The sequence below is a fragment of the Felis catus genome, chromosome D1 (assembly GCF_018350175.1).
Source record: "Felis catus isolate Fca126 chromosome D1, F.catus_Fca126_mat1.0, whole genome shotgun sequence".
Lineage (NCBI taxonomy): Eukaryota > Metazoa > Chordata > Mammalia > Carnivora > Felidae > Felis > Felis catus.
The window spans coordinates 90,858,792-90,883,662 of record NC_058377.1 but is presented as its reverse complement, the minus strand read 5'-3'; the positions used below and the strand labels follow the sequence as shown (position 1 = coordinate 90,883,662).

General features: G+C 38.0%; 1 pseudogene; it reads right to left on the bottom strand.

Annotated features, from left to right (window-relative positions):
• LOC101100506 lies at positions 1-24,871 on the bottom strand (annotated as a pseudogene).

Below are 24,871 nucleotides of genomic sequence, written 5' to 3'. Positions count from 1 at the left end.
TTTGAAATGTTGTTTTAATGAAGGGTCAATGATTCTCCAGTCCTACCAATGCCAAAAATCCTTAACAATAATCAAAACAGTTATTTTGTTTGCTGCATTTAAACAGCATTTGCTCCAACCTTTAGCTCCCAACCCTGGGTTTCTCATCCTCAGGGTCCTCTTCTGCAGTGTTCAGTTGTGCTCGGTCTTTGGACTGCTGTTGGCGCTGCCGATCACTTCGCAGCAACGATTTTGGCAGACGAAGCAACCCCTATGCGCAGCCAGGTGTTCACTTTGGCACCCTCACCACTGGAAGGGGTTGAGTCAGATGTTTCCCACACCTGTGAATTGGCTGCCCAATCTTAGCCAGCTCCCATGAACTTAATTATCATGCTCTATTTCAAAATTAAAAAAAAAAAAAAAAACAGTGAAGAGAACGCACATAAAAATTCAGACATGGCTGCTTCCTGCCATCCCCGGCCACATCCTCCCCAACACAACACTACAGTAAACAAATCAGCATTCCCTCATCATCGTTTTAGTTTGACTTGTGGGATGTGGAAATGGAATACAACTCACTTTCTCTGAAAAGCTGATTAATTCCACTGGTGAAAGCATCTCTGTGTTTGCCCACTGGATTGTGACTAAGGTGCCTAACATGTAATCCATGAATAAGTTAAGGGTCCATGATTAACCTTGACATTTGACATGTCTGTTTTTGAAGCCCACTACAGTTTAGACACCAAAAGGTGGAACTTTATACTAAAATAAAATTGTTGGGGTGCTTGGGTGGCTCAGTCAGTTAAGCATCCGACATCAGCTCAGGTCATCATCGCAGTTTGTGAGTTCGACCCCACATGCAATGGCAGTGCAGAGCCTGCTTTGGATCCTGTCTCCCTCTCTCTGCCCCTGCCCCACTCACACATGCGCACTCTTGCTCTCTCTCGCTCTCTCGCTCTCTCTCTCTCTCTCTCTCTCTCTCAAAAATGAATAAGCATTTAAAAATCATATATAAAAATAAATAAATAATAATACAAAATAAAGTTGTAAATAGAATTAGACTTCAAACACATTCTCACAACTTTCTCTTTTCTGTCAGCAAACTATTTGCTTTATTTCCTCAAGGTAAAGTATTTTTGTATATTCTGAATAGCCATTCATTTGCTTCCTACTTTTCTTGCTGTTCACTTACTTTATCTGTTGTACCAACCAACTGATCGCAATTCCACGTTTATTTTTCAGAATCGAAACTAGGGTACTAGCATACAGATCAATGGAATAGGTTTGAGATTTCAGAAACAAACCCATATATGCACAGTTAAATGATTTTTGACAAGGGCCCTGAGACAATTTAATGAAGAAAGAATCGTGTTTTCAACAAAAAGTACTGGGATAACTGGATATCCACAGACAAATTAAGTTGGACCTCTTCCCAAAATAATCAAAATTAACTCAAAATCAGTCAAAAACCTAAATGTAAAAGATAAAACTAAAAACTCTTAGAACAAAACAGATGTAAATTTTCATAACTGAGAATTAGACAATGGTTTCTTAGAGACAGCACCTGAAGCACAAGCTAACCAAGGATAAAAACAGGTAAAGTAAACTTCATCAAATTTAAAAACCTTTTGCCTCAAAGGATATTATCAAGAAAGTGAAAGGACAATCCCCAGTAAGTGGGAGTAAAAAATTTTCAAACCATGTATCTAGTAAGAGTATTATATCCGGAGTATATAAAGAGCTCCAAAATAAAAAAATAGTAACCCAAAAAATGGACAAAGGATTTGATACATTTCCCCCCAAGAATACATACATGGCCAAAAGCAAATGGAAAGATGTTCAACACTATTAGTAGTCATTAGGGAAATATAAGTTAAAAACAATAAGATACTACTTCACATCCACCAGGACGGCAATAATCAAAAAGACAATAACATGTTTTGACAAAGACGAACAGAAATTGAAACCCTTAGGTATTGGTGATGGGAATGTGGAAGGGGTAGAGCCCTCTGGAAAATAGTCTGACAGTTCAAAAGTTACACAGAGTTATATTATGACCAAGAAATTCCACTCCTAAATATATACCCAAGAGAACTGAAAACTTATTTTCATGTAAAAATTTATACCAGAATGTTCATGGTAGTATTATTCACAATAGCCCCAAACTGAAAACAACCTTAGTGACCATCAACTGATGAATGGATGATACATAATATATCCACACAACAGAATATTACACAGCCATAAGAAGGAATGAGACACTGATAAATCCAACCAGGATGAACCTTGTAAAGGTTATGCTAAGTGAAAGAAGCCACATACAAAGAACTACATATTGTGGAATCCATTTATATGAAATTTCTAGAATAGACAAGCCCATAAGACAAAGTAAATTAGTGGATGCCAGAGACTTGGGGGAACAAGAATATAGGACTGACTGCTAATGCATATAGGATTTGTGGCGGGGTGAGGCAGATAAAGTTGTTCTGGAATTATACACTGGTGTTCTGGAATTAGAAGGTGTACAATCTTTTGGGGTGCCTGGGTGGCTCAGTCGGTTAAGCATCCGACTCTTGATTTTGGCTCAGGTCATGATCTCAGGGTCATGGGATCAGGCCTTGCATTGGCCTCTGCACTGAGCATTTAAGATTTTCTCTCTTTCTTTCGCTCTTTCTCCCTTTCTCCCTCTGGCCCTCTCCCTGTCTTGCATGCTCTCTTTCTAAAAAAAAAAAAAAAAAAAAAAAAAAAAAAAAAATTGTACAACCCTTTAAATATACTAAAAAAAAATCACTGAATTGTGTATTTTAAATGGGTGAATCTGATGGTATGTGAATTATATTTCAGTAATAAAAAATGAAAACCTATTGATACATTAAGCAATGTAATTCTGGACCTCAAAATAATCATGTTGAGTGAAAAAAGTTAGACCAAAAAAATGGTACATACTTACATAATTTTATTTATATATTCTAGAAAATGCAAACTAGTCTATAGTCATAGGAGGCAGATAGGTCAGTGGTTGCCTGATGGGAAGCATGACGGGAGGGACTAATTTCAAAGGGGCATCAGTAAACTTTTGGGAAGGATGGATACATTATCTTCATGGTGGTGATGGTTCCACAGCTATATACCTATGACAGAACTTAGCAAATTGTTCACTTTATGTATGTGCAGTTTATTAAACATCCATTATTTCTTAACAAAGTGGATAGATTTTTAAAAATATATACTGAATCTGTTGGTAGTGAGTAAATCATCATCTGGGAGGAGACAGGCCCAAACCTAGAAAATTACTATTAATATTTTAGCTTATACAATTTTTATGATGAGATAAATTGGACTTGATGAGTAGAAATCTTTTTGAGAACTTGTGCCTCTAGTACATGAGCTTCAAAATTAGATCTGTTCAATCATAAAAACCCCAGGTGCTGACTCGTCTCTTCTCCACAAACCTTCACCATTTTCACACAGATGGGATACAGGGAGAAGTAACAATAAAAACTGAATTTCATCCCAAGAAGTCCTCATCAAGACCTCTGTTGCCTACACCATGTCTGCAGTGGAGTAGAGATACCATGTGTCCTGAGGAAGCTCTCCAATCTCCACCAGTTGAGAGCTGTCGGTGTCTGTCTTCTACCTATGGATAGGGCAGGGCTGTGGCCTTTTCCATCTGGTTCTCCAAGCCAGGCTTCAGGTCTGGTCCTATTGTGGAAATGGAGGAACTTCCTCCAGACCACCAACTCCCAGGCTCCCTAGAGTTAACAGGTCATTTGTCACGGTTCTCTGTGCTAGTATGAAGCCTAGCTCTCACATGTGCTAGGATAGGTGATGTGGGCAAAGGACGAAAAAAGGAGAGAACTTCATGAAAACCATTTGGGAGTCACTAGTTGGTAGCCTCCATGATGAACTTGCTTCTTCTCAAAGGGACGAGGGACAAAAAGCAGACATTATTTTACTTCAGCAAACTCAAGGAGAGGGAATAACTCAGCTCCCTTAATTTGAATACCAGAATTACAGAGATGGGTACAACTTTCTTGTCAAGACAATAAAATAGCAAGATAACTGCTCAAAGTTAGAAGAATGCTGTATTTATGTCTCTTATTAGCAGGCTCCTGGAAGTGGGCAATTACTGAAATGTTTGGCCTCAAAAGAAGTGACAGCAGAAAACAAGGTCACAGGCGTTTGTAAAGTCACCTAAAAATTATGCCCTAGACAAAGCTCCATGAGAAGTAGGTCTTTGCATTTAACCTTAGTGCCTGAGAACAGTACCTAATAAAAAGTGGCATTCAATATATGACTGAATAAAATATTCTAGACTTCCAGTGATTAAATGACCTGTTATCACTGAAGTCCAGAATTACTTTAAAAAGAGTAGATCTTGGGGGCGCCTGGGTGGCTCAGTCGCTGGGTTGCTGACAGTGCGAGCCTGCTTTGGATCTTCTGTCTCCCTCTCTCTCTGCCTCACCCTGCTTGTTCTCTCTCTTTCAATCAATCAATCTCTCTCTCTCTCTCTCTCTCTCTCTCTCTCTCTCTCTCTCTATCTCGCTCTGGCTCTCACTCTCGCTCTCGCTCTGGCTCTCTAAAATAAATAAATATTTTTAAAAAGAGTATAGTGTGTGTGTGTGTGTGTGTGTGTGTGTGTGTGTGTGTGTGTGCGCGCGCGCGTGTCACACATTTAATTACTCAAATGGATCTATGGCCTAAATACAGTGAAGAATCACTTGTTTAGACCTAGAAATTACCATTTGTAAAGCTTCCAATTTGAGAATCAGGAAAGAAGGAAAACCCTCCTACCTCACAGCTGATCCCAGCTTGATATAAGAGTTAAGATTTTATACGACTAGATATTTGTTCCCAATTCAAAATTCTTTCTCCACTTAAATCCTTCTTACCTGGAATGTTCTTTCTCTGGGATAGCAGGGTCTATTTCATATTCCAACAGAGAAGAATTGCTAACCATGCTATACTAGTGCCTTTTCCCGCCCAAACTATACTGTATTGTATCTCTTTGCATCATCCTAACAGCACTAACACATTCCACTAATATTTTTTTAATTTGTTTTAAATCTGACTTCTCCAACTAGAATCTAAGCTCCATGAAAGGAGGAACCTTATCTATCTTATTCCCTGCTGAATCTCCAATACTCAGAGACCAGCACATTGTAAACATTTAATAAACATTCGTGAATGAATGATGAATGAATGAATGAATGAATGAGTTTAAGTATAAGAACTTTAAAAGGGAAGCTAGTTGCATTCTTCAAATACCTTAAAACTCTGGCTGGTCTCACTCACAAAAATAAGTAAGGAACGTATCCCAGCTCAGGAATTACAAAGATCCTTTCACCCCACAATACCAAACTGTGACCATTTCATTCCAGGCTAACAGTTCAATATTTTTTGAACATCCACTATAATCCAAATTTGTTATTAGTTCTTAAAGATAGAAAGATTAAATAAGGATTTCTGTTGTTTTCCCTGTTTGGAGGACAAGTGACATGAAGAGATGAAACTGAAATCAAAGACTTCATCTCCAGATAGTGTTTCCAACACACTTAGTGCAAAGGAGAAGGATGTAAGTGATTAAGCTCAAGTTTGGGGACAGTCTGTGAATTTTAATTCTCTCTACTATCCCTGTCTCTCATTGCCATGGATAATTGAAAGTTGGCCATATTGCTAGGTAACGCTTCATTCCCTGCATAACTTGGCACTTAGAAAACGTTTTGCAAGAGAAGCTATTACAGCAATTGTCCCATCTGGGGCGGGTGAAGGGTGGATATAAACTGACTCTTGATGGTATTTTTGCTCTTTCAATGTATTTATAAAATAGATTCTTCAAACTGGTTTTGAAAATCTTCAAACACACAGGCTTAGTTGCTACACCTACAAACCTGTGTGGGCAGAGAGGATACAGCAAGAAGTTTGTATCATTCCAGGTAAAGCGACTTTCTTCAGTCCTTACATAAGGGCACTCTGAGCAGTAGCCACTGTGGCCCCTCATTTCCCTCAACATATGTGTGCCAAGGTAGTTATGTTCAAGATATCATTAAACAAAGATCTGAAGACAAAAACAAACAAAACAAAATACAGAATGGTCTGAAAAGGTGCGGGAGTAGTTCCGTTTGCCCTGCAGACTTAGTGCTTTGGTGGAGAGGACTTACAGATTTTTCAAATTGTTTAAGCACCCCCGTAGTTCATCTCATCAACTTTCTCTAACCACCTTGCCTCCCAGGTCACTGCTCTGTCACTGTGACACAATACGTTTAGACTTTTCTAAAGCATGGCGATTGAGACAACCCTTCTGACGTGTGAATGCCTGGGAGGGTCTGCTGTGTTCTCCACTCCTATTATAACAGCCATTCCCACACACTTTTTTAGGAAGGGATCTGCAGAGCCTCTCAGATATCGCTCTGACCCTCTGTGGCACAGGCAGAGAAAGATTTTTCCAGCAAGAGGGAGAAACAGGCATTTTAGTCCCGGACTAAGCAAGATCTATTTGGTGTTATCAATACAACCATCAGTGTTTACTAGTAAGTCAGTTGGGAAGAGGGTCTCTGCTGTACCTAAGGCATAGTTCACAAAGTATGATGAAAAATAAAATTCACTGATACCTGAAAAGCCATCAGGATTTACAATTAAATAGGTCAGTATCTTCTGCTCATATTTATGTGTGCTGTTTCTGGTATCAGTATTTTTTTTTTGATAATCCTTTTTATTTGGGTAGTAGATTGAACTTTCAGGGTGTATTTCAGTTCTCCTTCAAATGCTTTCACTTCTCATTAAAAATTTTAGGGGCGCCTGGGTGGCACAGTCGGTTAAGCCTCCGACTTCAACCAGGTCACGATCTCGCGGTCCGTGAGTTCGAGCCCCACGTCAGGCTCTGGGCTGATGGCTCAGAGCCTGGAACCAGTTTCCGATTCTGTGTCTCCCTCTCTCTCTGCCCCTCCCCCATTCATGCTCTGTCTCTCTCTGTCGCAAAAATAAATAAAAACGTTGAAAAAAAAATTAAAAAAAAATTTTAAAAGAGGAAAAGCACTTTTATGTTTAAAGTTATCATTAGTTATGATATGGGTAAGATTCCTTGACATATCATTACCTAATGAGCTACTCTCAGGCAAGTGATTCCTACAAATTCATGTGACATCTCCTGACTTCTTTCTTTTTTATTTATTTTTTTTAAAGAAGAGAAAACATACTTCTAATATAATCACTGAAATCATTTTTCCTTACCATCCTCAGAAATTCACAGAAGTCTCCTACTACACTAGGGAATTTGTGGAAATGCTGGTGTGGATGGATGATTCAGAGTACTGGAAACATTTGCTGACCTTCCTGATCAGGTTCAAACCTGCTATGTGCACCCACAGCATCTTATATATCTTCTTTGCAGAACTCAGGACAATGGCAATTGATTATTTGTGTGGCTTTTGCTGACTAAGCTCTACATGTATGTCATTATGCTAAGTGCTTTGCAAATGTTATATAATGTAATCTTTAAAGTAACCCTGTAAGCTCGATACTTTCATTAAGTCAGTATTATAGAAATGAAAAATGTGTCTGTGTGATGCTAGGTAGCCCAAGGTCACATGCTTTGTAATTGGCAGTGTTCTGAGTGACCAAGAGTTACTTGACCTCAATGGACATGATCTTAACCACTATGTAAAACTGGCTTTCCAGTTGATAAACTAATGCTGGGTTTTTAATTTTTTTAATGTTTATTCATTTTTGAGAGACAGAGTGTAAGCAGAGGAGGGGCAGAGAGAGAAGGAGACAAAGAATCCGAAGCAGGCTCCAGGCTCTGTGCTGTCAGACGGAGCCTGACGTGGAGCTCGAACCCATGAACCATGAGATCATGACCCAAGCCAAAGCTGGACACTTAACTGACTGAGCCACCCAGGCGCCCCAATGCCATATTTTTTAAAATGCATTTTTAGTTGCTCTTTAGGGGTAGTAAATTGAAGAATTTACTGTCCATTTAGCTGTCCATGTCTTGGTATGGGCTCCTCAAGACTGAGTAAAGAAACTGCATAATGCAGCAAAGACAAGCAGAGTTCCAAAGAGTAATAGCCACAAGGCATGTGAGTGTAGAGGATTTAGTTAGAAATGTATAATACAAACCTTCATCTAAGTGTGTTGTCATTTATAGATTTAGAAATAGATACGCTCTTGGGGTGTGTAGGTGGCTCAGTCGGTTAAGGGTCAGACTTCGGCTCAAGTCATGATCTCACAGCTTGAGAATTCAAGCCTCGCGTGGGGCTCTGTGCTGACAGCTCAGAGCCTGGAGCCTGTTTTAGATTCTGTGTCTCCCTCTCTCTCTGCTCCTCACCTGCTCACACTCTCTGTCTCTCAAAAATAAATTAACGTAAAAAAAAAAAAGGAAATAGATACGCTCTCAAGTTTTTAATAACAAAGGAATAAAGAAGGTATCAAATTACCCTAAATCCTACTACTGAAAAATAACAAGTTTTATATATATATATATATATATATACATATATATATATACACATATATATATATACACACACATACATATGATCTTGTATATATATGTATGGTTATATATATATATATGGTTATATATATAGTGATCTTGTATGTGTATATATATATATGGTTATATATATATATGTATATATATATATGGTTATATATATATGTGTATACATATATATATATATATATATATATATATATATATAAAAAGGTGATCTTGTAAATCATTCTATCAGGGTAAGTAGACAGAATCAATCATAAGACTTCTATTTATAAAGACATTACTGAACATGGATTCATATTCTCCCTACTTTAAAAAATAAAATGTTGAGATTAATTTCAATTAAAATTAACATATGTAATAAAAATGTTGCCTTTTAGCTAAACTAAAATAGCTACTAAATTTAAAGAAGTGTTTCTTAACAGTAAAAGGTATTACTAAAGTATCTGGATACAAAATTTAATTAAGAACCGTGAGAAATATTGAGGTTGAAATAATTAGTTTTTAACTCCACTTTACAAGTTTAATCAAGTTTAAACTGTATCAACTGACTCTGCTATGAAAGATGAGGAAGAACAGTCTCCTTCCAATTTTCTTAACTATATTGAAATTTTAAACTGTCAGTGTTCTTAACATATATTATCTTGTGTAATCATTATTTTAAATTTACTTAAAATTGATTAAATGCTCACTACCAGTCCTTTCACATAGATTCAGTCCTAAGGTCTTTATTATGAATTAATTCCTCTGTGGGCTGGATTTCATTATCAAGATTTGTTATCCCCCAAGAAAAATGGATGGGTGCTATAATTGCTGAATTCCTGCCTTTTGAGAATGTCTGTCTCTTGGCTTTCTTTAAATAATAAAGACAATTTGGCTGAGTTTAAATTATTTGTGGTACTTTGTTTCATGCAAAAGATAATGTACATTGCTGCAGTTTTTTGGTACATACTATTGCTGAAGAAAACTTAAGCTTAAAATTTTCCTCTTCCTTGGTAACTTCCTTTTTCTGCCTAGACACTGACTTTCTTCTTTGTCCTTGAAAATCAGCATCCCCAATATACGTCTTCATTTTTATCTTTCAGTTTTATTTCCACACCATGCACCAATAGATCACATGTACTTTTGAAATGGAGAATCATGATTGATTTCAAGAATATAGTTCTGGCATTATTAAACAAATACCATGGTCACTTTTGTTTTTAAGTATCTGTTTAGGTACAATTTTTAAAAGCTGAAGTAATTTTAATATTTCTAAGTATTTGTGACAATGTCTTAAAATGGCAACTTTTTTTTAGATTATCTCTACAAGACTCGAAGTGGTTTGATCACATCAATGGTACCATCAACTGAAAGATACAACATTGTTTTAAGTACAAGTAAGAATAAAGACATGCTGTCACCGATAAGGTGGTGTTTATAGTTAGATGTGTTCCAATTTTAAAACAGGTGAAAATGGGGGTAGGGGGGCAGGCATTAGAGTTGATGAAATATGAAACTTTTCTCATTTTTCCAGTAAAAAAAAATCCAACCAGGTTCAGTAAAAACACTTCACTGTACTGCAGTGACTGATCTAGTCACAGGTCCATCCAGAAGTCTCCACTCCCATGTCCTTTAATGCCCATCCTCATTTTTCATCCACCAAAATAGCTTCCTCCATCCTAAATTATGTGAAGGTAGAGGGCAGAGCTAGAAACCTAAGCTCACAATAACAACAACAACAAAGCCAAATAACTTTCAAATAAAAATGTCTGCTTTCATGATTCCTAATATGGGGCATTTTAATTTTTTTTAATGTTTATTTTTGAGAGAGAGAGAGAGAGAGAGAGAGAGAGAAAGAGAGAGCAAGCAGGAAAGGGGCAGAGAGAGAGGGAGATAGAAGATTGGAAGCCGGCTTTGTGCTGACAGCAGAGAGCCCAACGTGGAGCTAGAACTCACAAACCATGAGCATGGCCTGGGCCAAAGTCAGACACTTAACTGACTGAGTCACCTAGGCACTCCAGATATTGGATCATCTTAAAGTTTATTTATTTATTTTGAGAGAGAGAGAGAGAGAGAGAGAGAGAGAGAGAGAACACTTGCAAGTGTGTGTAAGTGGAGGAGGTGCAGAAAGGGAGGGAGAGAGAAAATCCCAACACAGGGCACCATCCCACTAACTGACCTGAGCTGAAATCAAGAGTCAGTCACTTAGCCAATTGAGACACCCAGGCGCCCCTGATATTGGATCATCGTAAACAACCCATAATTTTCTTCCTTTCATTTGTTGGTAAAACCGAACTAATGGTCTATTGAGTCTACTGCATACCCAGCATTTGGAATGACCCATTACACCGGGGTTGCACCTTCATTTTCTGTTATTCAATCTTAAGATTGATGGAATTAATATGACCTTGTGAATAGTGAGTCCTCTTTGGCCATTTGTAGATCATCATAATAACATCATCTGAATGTCACGTTTAAACTATATAGGAATATAGGGTGCCTGGGTGGCTCAGTCAGTTAAGCGTCCGACTTCAGCTCAGGTCATGATCTCATGGTCTGTGGGTTCAAGCCCCATGTCGGGCTCTGTGCTGACAGTTCAGAGCCTGGACCCTGCTTCAGATTCTGTGTCTCCCTCTCTCTGTCCTTCCCCTGCTCACACCTCTGTGTCTCTCTCTCTTTCTCTCAAAAGTAAATAAACATTAAAAGTAAAAAATAATAATAAAGTATATAGGAACGAACTCTCTTTATTGAGAATCATTTTATTTTGTTCATAAACACCTAAAAGAAAAAAATTCTTAACATGAATAATAGGATCAGGGGCTATGAAGAATGAAATTCACATTAAGAGGAAACTGGCTAGGGGCATCTTGGTGTCTCAGCTCGTTAAAAGGCTGACTCTTGATCTCAGCTCAGGTCAGGTCATGATCGAGTTCAAGCCCAGGCACCAGGCTCTGCACTGACAGTGCGGAACCTGTTTGGGATTCTCTCTCTCTCTCTCTCTCTCTCTCTCTCTCTCTCTCTCTCTCTCTCTCTTCCCCTCCACACTCTCACTCACTCTCTCTCAAAATAACTACATAAACTTTAAAAAAAAAAAAAAAGAGGACACTGGCTAATCTGGAGTGTAAACTATCCCTAAAGGATGGCTTAGGGAGTTATTTTAGCACCAAAATATTTTATTAGATGCTAAAGATATGGTTTCATGTCCCAGCTCCACAAGAAATTAGTGTGTTAAGATTTGGAATGTCAGTTAACCTCTCTGAGGCTGAGTTTTACATGGCCACTCCTGTATGCAGAGTAGATAGGAACAGTAGTTGATAGCTTCAGCGGGTATAAACCCAGGTAAAACTGAAGTGGTACTATTGCTAAAAGGAGGGTAAAAATTCATACCGAGATATAAGTAGAAGTGTCTGTCACAAAAATATTTAAATAAAAACAAAGCCTACAAATAAAAAAATACTTTAAAGGTACAATGCCTTTTTGGTAAACACTATTTTTTTTTATCTCTTTTAAATTTTCAGGCAGGAAGTGATAGCTTGTTTTGTTTTTTTGGTTTTACTGTGTGTTTGGTTGTTTTGTTACTGCTTCACAATCTTAATACCCTAGTTTAAGGAGGAAGCTCTGCCAAGCCAAGTTTAGTGACATACTTGAGTCAACCAGAACTGTAGAATAGTTCCATTTAAGCAACTTACGATGCCATTAGTGACACAGGTGAAGGCATTTAAAATGCATGTTAGTTTTTATCCTGCCCCATTCAATAAAGAGGCATTTTGTTGAAGCAAGGTGATTATCTCTAAGATATTGTTCTTTCATCAAATTTCCCAATTTAACCCACTTCTGAGTTCTCGAAGGGTTTGAGTAAAAAGTATCATAATTGAATTGCTTTAGCTAATGATATCCCCTGATGGGCAGGCAGGAAAGCAGAGCAAAGTTCTGCGCAGCTGAAGGTGCAATTTGGCCTGGCGTGAACACTCCTTTCTTGTAAGAGATGGAAGGGGAAACAAAACAAAACAAAAACAAATCGCTTCTTGAACTGATATGTATTAAAGATAAATTTAAAGATCTCCTTAATGGTAAATTTTCTTAGAATTTATGCTGTCATAGTATATGGTGCCAGCTTTGAGTTTATGATATATTAAACACGTTTTGCATTGTACTTGAGCAAAAAAAAAAAAAATTGAGGGAAGATACAATTTTCATCTCAAAATGTCCTACATGATAACCCTTTCACTTCACAAAGCAGTGTGTCATGCAGTATGAAGGAAAATTGTTTTGATAAACAGACCCACTGTAACCCAGTTAATTAACTGGTCCAAATAAAGTGGCGGGGGGTTGTTTTGGTTTTTTTCTCTTGTTTTAAAGAGCGGCAGGAATTATGGCTATGACTGATTGAAGCGACTGGCAAATCCTCTCCCCAAAAAGCTATTATAAAGCTGAACAACATACCAAAAACATAACAAAACAAAAATGAGGAAAAAAAATTCAGTGCTCCAAAAATCAACCAAAAGCAAAACATAATCTTAGAAGTATTTATGGTTTAAAAACGGTTGGACATGAAATAAGAATAGTGGAGGTCTATGGCATTCTGGCCTGGGCAAGCTCCCATCTCCCCCACTCCCAACTCTGCACAGTGGTTCTACTAGGATGGTCACGACACAAGGATTATCAGAGTCTTTGCAGCAAGAAGAAGGGGCTCATTTTATTTGGCTTGAGAGTTAACACCCGTGCCCAGCAACAGTATCAGTGGATATGACTTCTCAGCGGTAGGAGAGTGGGGGTGGGTGGTCAGCATATCATGTCTACAAGCTTCATATTGTGTACTAAGACTGATCACAGCAACAGGAAAGAAGCAGCAAAGTATTTCATAATATAGGACTAACAAAAAACTTCCAAATTTGATGAAAATAAAATTTACACAACCAAGAAACTCAACAAATCTAAGCAGGATAAATACGAAAAGATCCATATTTGAAGACATCATATTCAAACTATTGAAAAACAAGGTCAAAATCTTGAAATCGCAAGAAAAAACAATTCATCATATACAAAGGAGCATCGATATTACTGTTTCTCATCAGGAACAATTGAGGTAGTGGGATGGCACATTCAATGTGGTAGAAAAAAATGTGATTGACCAACAAAGACTCCTATACATTGCAAAACAATTCTACAAAAATAAAGGTAAAATTAAAAAAGAAAATTTTCTCCTGGCAGATTTGCCTTACAAAAAATATTAAAGGAGTTTTTTCAGGCTGACAAAAAAATGACACCAGATTGCAAACAAAAGCCACAGGAACAAATTAAGATTACAGGAAGTGGCAAAAACATGAGTTAACATAAACAATACAAAGTTGAATTTGTTTTCTATAGGTTTATATAAATATATAACTATGTTTTTCTCTCCTTTCTTAACTTTTATAGAAAGACAAAGATTATATAAAATGTTAATAACACTGTATTGCTTGGGCTCATAATACATAAAAATATATTTTACAGTAATAGCAAAAAGGAAGAGAGAGGGAATGAACGTATTTTGGAATAAAGTTAGAGAATTTAACCAAATTTGGGTTAGTATTAATCTACAGTGGCTTATGATTAAGTTAATATGCATATTATAATCCTTAAAACAACCATCATAAAATAACCAAATGAACGTACTGAAAAGTGGAAATTCTACATTAAAAAAAACTTATTTAGTACAAAAGAATGCAGTCTTGGAGTAACAGAGAAAAAATAAATGACAAGATACATTAGAAACTAGAAGGTAAATTACAAATGACAAAGATCAATTCAACCATATTAATAATTACATTGAATAGAAATAGTCTAAATACCCCAATCAATAGGCACTGGTTGTTAGACTGTATATGGAAAAAAAAAAAAAAAAGCAAGGCCAACTGTAAGCTGTTTACAGGACATCTGTCTTAGATGAGGAAACAAGAACAGATTTAAAATAAAATGATACAAAAAGATTTATCATGACAACAATAAACATAAGAGATCTAGAATGCTATATTAATAAAAAACAAAACAGACATTAAGGACAGAAATATTATATAATTTCATAATGATAAAAGGGTCAATACATCAAGAAGATACAACAATTATATAAGCACCAACAACACTGGCCCAAAATATATAAAACAAAAAAATGGACAGAATTGAAGGGAGAAATAGGTGATTCAACGATAGTTGTGAGAAAGTTTGATATTTTACTCAGTAAGTGATAGAACTGCTCAGAAAAATTAGAAAACTATATAGAAGACCTGAACAAAAATATCAACCTAACCAATATCTATAGTTAATTCCACCCAACAGCAGAATCCACATTCTTTTCATGCACATTCTCCAGGATAAAACAAGTCATACTACATTTAAAAGTACTGAGGAGCACTTGTATGGCTCAGTTGGTTAAGCACCCAACTCTTTTTTTTTTTTTTAATGTTTATTTATTTTTGAGAGAGACAGAGACAGAATGTGAGTGGGTCAGGGGCAGAGAAAGAGGGAAACACAGAATCCGAAGCAGGCTCCAGGCCCCAAACTGTCAGCTCAGAGCCCGACATGGGGCTCAAATTCACAAGCTGTGAGATCATGACCTGAGCTGAAGTCGGACGCTCAACAGACTGAGTCACCCAAGCGCTCCAAGCACCCAACTCTTGATTTCAGCTCAGGTCATGATTTTGTGGGCATGAAATCGAGCCCCACATCAGGCTCTGCATCAACAGCCTGGAGCCTGTTTAGGATTCTCTCTCCCGCTCTCTCTGCCCCTCCCTTTCTCCCTCCCTCTCTATCTCTCCCTCCCCCTACCTCTGTCTCTGTCTCTCTCTCTGTCTCTCTCTCTCTCTCTCTCTCTCTCTCGTGCAAGATAAATAAATATTTTTTTTTTTAAAGAGAGAAAAAAGTACTGAAATCATACATAGTATGTTATCTGATGTGATACTGTGATTTATAGGAAATATGTATTTGGTCATTCAGATGACCAAAATATATTTTTCATATGTATTTGGTTTGCATCCATTGTTACTGGCTTACAGCTACCAAAACCCTTGGAATTTCCTAAGTGGTGAGAGTGAAACAGGTATCTTTTGTTATATTAATGAAAATTACTTTTGGACCCCACCCAAGGGCAGGGGCTGGTTGCCAGAAGGACCAACCATGTAATTAGAGGGTTGAAACCTTCAGTCCCACTTAAGGGGATACAGGTTGAACCAGCCAATGGCCAAGGACTTAGTCAATCATGACTATGCAATGAATCCCCCTTAAAAACTCAAGGGGACTTTGTTAAGAGAGCTCTGGGTTGATGAACATGTGGAGTTGAGGAGACAGTGACATACATGTCACCCTATGTATATCTCTTCTTTTGGCTACTGAAGTGTTTCCCTGAGTTCTGTGAGCCACTCTAGCAAACTGAAAGAACCTAAGGAGTAGGTCATTGGAACCTCCAATCTGTAGTCAGTCTGTCAGCACATGGAACAGGCTGGGGCTTGCAACTGACATCTGAATTGGAGGGTGGTATAGAAAAAGTCTTGTAAAACCGAGCCCTTAACCCCTGAACCCGTGGAATCTGATGCTATCTTAGGGTAGGGTCACAACTGAGTTGAATTCTTAGACGCTTCGCTGTTGTCCAAGAATTGCTTTGGTGTTATGTCAGAGCGGTGGAAACCATCATACACATATGGGAATTGGATCTGGGACCCCAAAGAGTTGGCAGGGGATCTGACCACAATAATACATTAGAAGCCAACAACAGGAAGAAATATGGGTAATCTCCTAGTATTATTAATTTCAACACTATTCTCACTAACTCATTGACCAAAGGAGAAATAACAGGCAAAATAGAAAACACCCTGAAATGAATGAAAATGAAAACACAATACACCGTAATTTATGTGATGCAGCTAAAACTTCAAATAGAAATTTATAGCCATATGGCCTATATCAGTAAAAAAGAAAGGTCTCAATAATGACCTAAGCTTCCATCTTATGAAACTAGATACCCATGAGCAAACTAAACCCTAAACAATTGGACACAAAGAACTAAAATCTATTAGAGGAGGTATGAGTGAAAGAGAAAGCAGATAAATAATTGAGAAGTCAGTGAAACCTAAAGTTTGTTCTTTGAAGAGTTAAAAAAACACAAATTATCAAAATCCAGAAAGAAAACAGGAGGCATCATTAATGACCCTACCAAAATAAAAACCTGTAAGGGATTATGATAAATAGCTTTGTACCAACAAATTATATAACTGAGATGAAGCAGAAAATTCAGAATGAAATGACCAAAACTGATTTAGGAAGAAAAAGCAAGTCTTAATATACTTATAAAATATAAATAAATGTAAAGAAATTGGTAATTGAAAACATTCCCACAAAGAAAAGCTCAGGTCTGGGTGAATTCTATCAAAGGACAGAATTATTATAATTTTTTTTACAAACTTTGTTCTAACGTAAGAAGAAGAAACACTTACCAACCCATTTTCTAAGACTGGCGTTACTTTGTTACTCAATACAAACAAGGATAACTCAAGAAAATAGTACAAAACAATACCCACCTTGAATATATATACAAAATCCTTGATAAAGTGTTAGTAAAATAAATAAAACATTATGCACTAGAATTGTTTTAGTTAGCTCAGGTTGTTATAACAAGATACCACAGACTAAGTGGCTTAAACAACAGAAATTTATTACTCACAGTTCTGGAGGTTGGGAAGTCCAAAATCAAGGTGTTAGTCCATTTGGTTCCGGATGAGAGCACTTTTTATTTGGTTTGCAGACGGCATTTTTCTCCTTATATCCTGACATGGTAGAAAGCAGAGAAAGAAAAAATGATCTCTCCTGTCTCTTCTTATGAGGACACTAATGTTATCATGAGGGCTCCAATCTCATGACCTACTTACCTTCCAAAGACTCCATCTCTAAATACCATCATGTTGGGGGTTAGGATTTCAAGATATGAATTTGGAGTTGACACAAACATGCAGTCTATAACAATTAACCAGATGCTACTTAGGAATGTAAAATTGGTTTAACATATCAAAATGAAATAATGTCATATACCATAATAATAAAATGAAATACAAAAACAGATGACCATCTCATTAAACACAGAAAAAGCACTGGAAAAATTCAAAGCAAGGATCCATGATTTTTAACAAAATATTTTTTTAATATTTATTTATTTTTGAGAGAGACAGAGAAAAAAAAAGGAGAGACAAAGCATGAGCAGGGGAGGGGCAGACAGAAAGGAAGACACAGAATCTGAAGCAGACTCCAGGCTCTGAGCTGTTAGCACAGAGCCTGATGCAGTGCTCGAACTCATGAACTGTGAGATCATGACCTGAGCCAAGGTCGGACGCTTAACCTACTGAGCCACCAAGGCGCCACACCCCAAGGACCCATGAGTTAAAAAAAAAAAAAAAATGATGAAGAATACCAACTGACTATGAATAACAGGAAACAACATCTTGAAGCTGATTTAATCTCTATGCATTCCCCATACCTAACATAACCCTTAGTGGTGAATATGAGCTTTCCTCCAAAAATAAGGAACAAGTCAAATATGTGCATTCTTGCCACATCTATTAACCTTGTACTGGAGGTTCCCACCATGGTTGACAAGAAAAATTAAAAGTAAAATTATCTTATTTGCAGATGACATGATCTTCTTCTAGAAAATACTATGGAATCCACTAATATTATTAAAACTAATTAGTTCATCAAGATTGCAAGACTCAGGGGTGCCTGGGTGGCTCAGTCGGTTGAGTGGCCGACTTCAGCTCAGGTCATGATCTCGCGGTCCGTGAGTTCGAGTCCCGCGCGGGGCTCTGTGCTGACAGCTCAGAGCCTGGAGCCTGTTTCAGATTCTGGGTCTCCCTCTCTCTGACCCTCCCCTGTTCATGCTCTGTCTCTTCCTGTCTCAAAAATAAATAAAACGTTAAAAAAAAATTTTTTTTAAAAGATTGCAAGACTCATTATTGCTGATAAATATATTAAAGCCAATTGTAGCAGTGAACACTACAAAAATGAAATTAAGAAAATAATTCCATTTATGATAGCATCAAAGAATAAAATACCTAGGAATATATTTACTATTCAAAGAAGAGCATAACTTCTACACTTAAAAGTATATAGCATTACTGGGGTGCCTGGGTGGCTCAGTTGGTTAAGCAGAAGCTTAACTCTTTATTTCTTTTCAGGTCATGATCTCGCAGTTCATGAATTCAAGCCCTATATCTGGCTCTGCACTGACAGTAAGGAGCCTGCTTGGGATCTTCCCTCTCCCTCTCTCTCTGCCCCTCCCCTACTTGTTCTCTCTCTCTCTCTCTCTCAAAATAAGTAAATTAAAAATATATATATATATATATATATATATATAGCATTACGGAATGGAATTTAAGAAGATCTAAATAAATCTAAATAGAACCATGTTAATGGACCTAGTATTCTCATAGGTCTATATGTTAAGAATTAAACTATAAAACTTCTAGAAATAAGAGAAAGTCACTGTAACCTTGAGTTTGCCAAAAAAAAATTCTTATACTTCAAACGTGATTCATAAAATAATCAATTGATAAACTGAACTTCATCAAAATTAAAATTTTTGTGCTTAAAAAATATTATTATGAAAATAAAAAGTCAAGCCACATACTGGAAGAAAATATTTGAAAACAAAAAACAACTCAATGATAAGACAAACAACCAATTTAAAAATCAGCAAAAGATCTGAATAGACATTTGACAAAAGATATATGAATAATAGCACTTGAAAATATGCTTACATTATTAATCATTAGAAAAACGCCAAACTCAAAAAGAGATACAACTAAACACCCATTAAAATGGCTATAATAAAAAATTCAGATATTATGTCTTAGAATGCTGAAAAAGCGAAAACCATCAGGACTGTTTATGGGACGATTAAAATGATACAGCCAGTTTGGAAAATGTTTCTTAAAATATATAAACATTTATTTACCATACATCCCAGCAATTTCACTTCTAGGAATCTATCCAAGAAAAATGAAAAGATAGATGCACATGTGTGTGAATGATCATAGCATCATTATTCCTAATAGCCCCAAAATGGAGAACACCCAAATGTGTATCAACCTACAAAAATAAATAAAATGTGGTAGACCTATGCAACATAACAGTATTCAGCCATAAAAAGTAATGAACTACCAATGTATGCTACCACTTGGATGACCTCAAAGCCAGGAGAATAAATGACACAAACTAAATGTACAAAATAAAATGTATGATGTTATTTCTATGCATTTTCTAGAGAAGGCAGATTTATAAGAAATCAAAGAAAATCAATAGCTTCTTAAGGCTAGATGTGGGAGCAGGGATTAACTTTGGGGGATGATGGAACGTTCTAAATCTGGATTAGGGCAAAGGTTGTACAACTCTAAATTTCTTTAAATTGTAAATTTATTACTTTTAAAGTTAGTTGAGGGGGCGCCAGGGTGACTCAGTTGGTTAAGCACCTGACTTCAGCTCAGGTAATGATCTTACAGTTTGTGAGTTCAAGCCCTGCGTCGGGCTCTGTGCTGACAATTCAGAGCCTGGAGCCCGCTTCAGATTCTGTGTCTCCCTCTCTCTCTGCCTCTTCCCTGTTTGCACTCTGTCTCTCTCTCAAAAATAAACAAACATTAATAAATAAATAAATAAATAAATAATCAATAAAGTTAGTTGGCAGAATCTACTGTTAAGTTTGGTGCATTTAGACTTACAAACTGATCATTAATTAATTAATTAATTTATAAAACCTAATTTCTCCTTGTTCTCATGGTGGAGTGTTGGGGGCAGGAAGAATATTATCTTTTTCCTTCTCTATCTGTAGGCTTATTGTCTGCAATTCCTAGAATCTTTTCTTCTCCAGTTTGGGACTAAACCTTTTATTCAAAGATGATGCAGGAAATCCATCTTTGACAGTGAGCAACAAAGTAACCACATCAACAGAAAAGTTCTGTTTCATTGCAAGAATACCTGACATTTGAGTCTATTTTTCTATTGTTGCCCTACTGTCAGGGTCTACTTTGTAGATGAAGTTAAATAAAAGGCAGCATAATGTTATAGGCAAAAACTCAAGTTATAGAGACAGCCAAGTTCAAGTTTAATCATTTTTAATTCTGCCAGTTACTAGTGCAGCGACATTGAGAAAATTACTTGACATCTTTCATCCACAGATTCTGCCTCTAGAAATGAAAATAATGGATGTCTTCCTTATTCAATTGTTTTGAGGATTAAGTGAGATGTTACATATAAAGAACTTAGAATAGTTTTTGACACTTCAAAATATATATGAAAAAGGACCACTTCTCACCTCTTCCACTATAATTCCCCTAGCTCTGATAGCATCATTCTCTCCTCTAGAACTATAAAAATAGCTGTTGAATTGGTCTCTCTGCTTCTGTCTTTTTTCTCCTATGAACTACTATTCACAAGGCAGATGTTTCTAAAATGTAAATGAGATTATGTTCCTCTCTTGCTCTAAAATCCTTCAGTGGTCTCCTATAAATCCCTAGATAATCTGGCTCCCCCTACGTCTCTGGCTTCATTCCTACCAATATCCTCCTTGATCATTGAATAACCTGACCTTACAACTCCCTAAACTATAGAATAAATTGTACCTTGAAGTATTTGCCCCTCCTGTTTACTTTCCTGAAATATTCTTCCCCCAGATAATCAAATAATTCATTCCTTCACTTTACTCAAGACAGATGACACCTTCTCAAGGACACTTTTCCTGAGTCCTCTAACAGAGCAAACTCTACCACTCTATGTACCTTTAAACTTACTTTATTCTTACTATTGAATAATACACCTATTAATTTTTCTGTCAGCTTATAATTTTTGCCCCTTCTAGAATATAAGTAACACGAAGGAAGGTCCTTTGTATCTTTACTCTTGTTTTCTTAGGATCGACAACAGTGCCAAGTACATAGCAGGCTCTCAATAAATGTCTGATAAATGAAGGAATGATAGATGGCAATACCTCAATATAATTAAATATCACTAAAATTGAATAAAGACCTTAGATGATTTGACTCAACATTAGCAACTACACGTAACATTGCAATCAATTTCCTAATCACACTCAGGTGACTGTATTAAAATCCTCTTGTCTCTTAAAACAGGGGCGCCAGGTGCCTCAGTCAGTGACCAACTTTGGCTCAGGTCATGACCTCATGATTCGTGAGTTCAAGCCTCACACTGGGCTTTTCGCTGTCAGTGCAGAGCCCACTTCAGATCCTCTGTCTCCCTCTCTCTCTGCCCCTCCCCTGCTCGCACTCTTTCTTTGAAAAATAAATAAACATTAAAAAAATAAATAAAAACAACACAACACACACATGCAAAAAAAAAAAACAACTTGTCATTCACTGGATAACATGTTCACAGATCATACAAACACTTCTATAAAAATTAAATGGGAAACAAAATAATTATCTATATAAATTCATTATTGACTTACTACTTTCTATTTCTGTTTCAATATTGAACAGTATAATTTATCCCCCTTAGGGAGTGTGTATATATTTTAAGACCTCTACACATACTACTACTACTCTGTTAAGAGAACAGGAATTTATACCTACACACAATTAATCATAGCTTCCTGGAAATGCTTTACAGACCCAATCATCCTACAGCTATTTATCTATTTCTTTGTAAATTACCTTCTTATAAAGTTTAACTGTTTGAAACCTGACTTTTCTATTTCATATTTATTTTGTAACTACAGTAAAATCCTTCCATAAATCACAAAGTATGACCTCAAAACTCAAGTCTACAAAGTTCTATGGGAGCAAAAAAGAAGCACCTGGTTGGTAGAGATCCTAGTCTGGGGTACAGGACTTAAATCCTCTTAAGATTCAGCTGGCTTTTGGAGCCATTAAGTGAGAGTTGATAACTTAAATAACCACAGTGATAATTCTAGGTCCCATGGTTAGACAGGTTCACCTGGAAAGTTATCTTTTTAATTGGTTCCATCCCAGGATAATTCACTGGGCAAACAGAGGGCCATTAGGACCCACACCTAACCTCTGTGCTCACTTAAGTGGGGTTACTTTCCTGTTTGTTTCCATCTGGACTTGCCATCCTCTCCCCCTCTTATCCCACTATCCTCCACAAATATTTATACACCTTGGTTAAGGAGGAGGATGAGAAACAATCACCAAACTGTACGCTAATTTATATTAAAGAGGCTTTTGCTCAAATCTGTTTTAGTCTCACAAATGTTTTCCATGGTAGGATTAGAATTTGTGGAATGTAAATAAATTACATACCTGTCATTTTACCTCCCACTCCAAGTGCACTGTCACCAAATGGAGATAGACACCAATTAAAAACAAAACTAAACAAACAAACAACAAAAAAAAAACCCTCACAAAAATATAAAAATGCTCTTAGTAGTATCTTTGAAGGCCTCTACTTCTTTACCAGCTGCATCTGGACTGGGGGGCCCAGCAGGCTGTGTCCTCTTGGCCATCTTTTAAGAATATATCCTCATCATGCTCCTTGCCCACCACCTGGTGGAAATATTCATCTACACCCCCAACCATCTCCTTCTCCTTCTCCTCTCCCTCCCCTTGCTGCTGCTGCCAAGTCCCCTCTGCTTCCTGAGCGGGCCCCGAGGGTCCTGGGTATCACTGTCCCACTGGCCTCTGCCCATGCCCTCTTCATGCCCACCAGGCTCTTCCTCATGAAGGCCTCTCACCCATTCCTGCTTGTACTGGATGTTTTTGGGCCTGCTGGGCCTGCTGGGCCTGCCTCTGGCCTTGAGCAGGAGCTTCTCTTCCTCAGCTGTGAGGGTGACCTGGTGCTCCTCCAACCTCTTGTGCAGAAGCTGACACTGGGTGTTAAATGTAAGGGATGAATCACTGGATTCTACTCCTGAAATCATTATGCACTATATGCTAACTTGGATGTAAATTTTAAAAATAAATAAAAAGAATTAAGTTAATTTAAACAAAACAAAACAACAACAAAAACAGAAAGAAAGAAACTGACACCCTTCTGGATCTTGATGAGCAGCAACCCCATCCGGAGACCAGACCTCAGTGAGCCACACTCAGCCACTACCATGGCCGCTTGGGGCAGCTCAGTCATGATATATGCTTACCTTGGGGCTCTGCCTCACTCTCTGGAATCCCCGCGCCTGTGGCCAGCAGATCACCCATGTCCTGCGGGTGGCTCATGCTGGGGACCCTTCATAACCATCCCACGACTTGTACCCACAGGAAGGCCTTTGATGCTATGAAGGTGGAAATCCAGCTCCCGGGAGTGGAGTTGCAGCTGATGAGAAGGCGGTGCTTCATGGTGTTTTGGTTCCCCTAGTACACGCTCATGGAGGGGAACCGACTCTGGCACATGGTGGCCATGAGCTTCAGGCGCATGCCCTGGAGGCCAAAACTATTGAGCACCAGGAGGGACAGGCGGACAAACAGCTGCTCATGCATGCGGCGCCACCGCGGCGGCGAGGAGACATCACCAACCACCTCGTACTTGTTGATTCGGAAAGTCAAGGTGAGGCTTTGTGGAAGCTGCATGGGCTTAAAGTAAATATTGCTCCCCGTTTAACTCAAGATTAGGAAGTGCGTGACTCTGAGGGGCCCAACTACTGCCACAAAATTATTCAGAGAGTTTTTCTTTGGAACCTATAGACAGGCCGCGGTGAGCGGCTCAGTGACTCACCGGGCAGAGCAGACACACTCCCCAAACTGCTGCGCGGCAAAGGAACATGAAGGACTGCGGCTGCGCGGCCCAGACCTCCAGGGGGCGGAGCTGCACGTAGGCGCGCACTGCTGGTATAGACGCGCCCATTCAGAGTACAGCCCTCTAAGTCAAAGAGGGCTGCTGTACCGCTACTGCCTGAGTTGGGCTGCTCTCTTCTGGTGCCAGTAACGAGTAGGGGGCAGCCTGCTGTCACATACACATACGACTTTAAAAATCTCAGGAAACAGACATTTGTTTCCTGAGTGGTGCACAGGATGGGGTATGTTGGGGGAGACAGGTAAAAGCGGAGTCAAGTTCTTGTTAAGGCATTGCGGGGCGCCTGGGTGGCTCAGTCAGTTAAGCATCTGACTCTTAATTTAGGTTCAGGTCATGATCTCATGATTTCATGAGTTCGAGCCCCACATTGGGCTCAGTGCTGACAGTGCAGAACCTGCTTGGGATTCTTTCTCCATCTCTGCTCCTTCCCTGCTCATGCTGTCTCTCTCAAAATAAATAAATGAACTTTAAAAATTAAAGAAAGAAAAAACCCAAGGCATTGCTTATGGGAGGCTTGATAATACCTTCCCCTGGCATTCCAGAGTTCAATGCTTTCCTTCCTGATAACCTTCGCATGTTACTCAGAATCAACACATCTCCACCTTGCCCCATACAGCCGATGATACAGTGCTGCAT